We start from the raw sequence: 910 nt of genomic DNA on the forward strand, positions 1-910 counted from the left end.
GCAGCTTTAGATGTAAACTGAGGCCAATTTGATTAAAGATTAATTTTAATTAATATTAATATTATCAACTAATGCATGGTAGCTGGTACTCAAGAGCCAATACGGTGGGTGACAGATGACATTGACGAAGATGAACATATGGTAAAATATGAATAATTTTGGATGTAATTTTGAGGTATATTTTTCTTGGCCTAAGAAGATGTTTGATGTTGTCATGGCAAGGTGGCTTTAGGAATCATTAGTTAGGTTGATGGCTTGGAATATTAATAATTATTATTAAAGATATGCAGACCTTGGTAATTATCAACTGGTAGTGTGTTACATTCAAAATGTAAATCTTCATGCTCCATAGAGACCGAAGAGCAAGTTGCAAACTATTTGGGACAAAGCTTATTGAACTTATTATTTTTACTGATGCTAGCTTCTGACTTACTTAAAATTAGTTTCTTATTATTTCTTTATTTTTTTTGTAGCTCATGTATAATTTAATATGTATTTAATATTTAAATAAAGTGTCATTCATTCAACTATGTTTTCTATTTGCAAATACAACAAAGGTTTGAACAAATAGAATAGTGTGTATATATATACTTCGGGAAAGAATCTCATTTTTTTTTTAATTTGGGAGCCAGATAAAGACGTTTAAAACATCTTTTTTTAAAGGTATTTTTTAATAATTAAAATTTAATACATATAATTAATTAAACCGTATTATTTTTGTCAAAATTAGGATAGATAAATTAATTTGACCGAAAAATAGTGAATCAAATCTTGAATTGATTTAAATTAATATTATTTTTTTATATAAAAAATAACTACAATATCTTTATTATAGAAAATAATTAAAATACTCTTATTATATAATATTAATTTTGAGAATCTTAAATTCTAGTCCTTTACTTCTCCGCCG

Source organism: Arachis ipaensis, chromosome B04, assembly GCF_000816755.2.
Source record: "Arachis ipaensis cultivar K30076 chromosome B04, Araip1.1, whole genome shotgun sequence".
Lineage (NCBI taxonomy): Eukaryota > Viridiplantae > Streptophyta > Magnoliopsida > Fabales > Fabaceae > Arachis > Arachis ipaensis.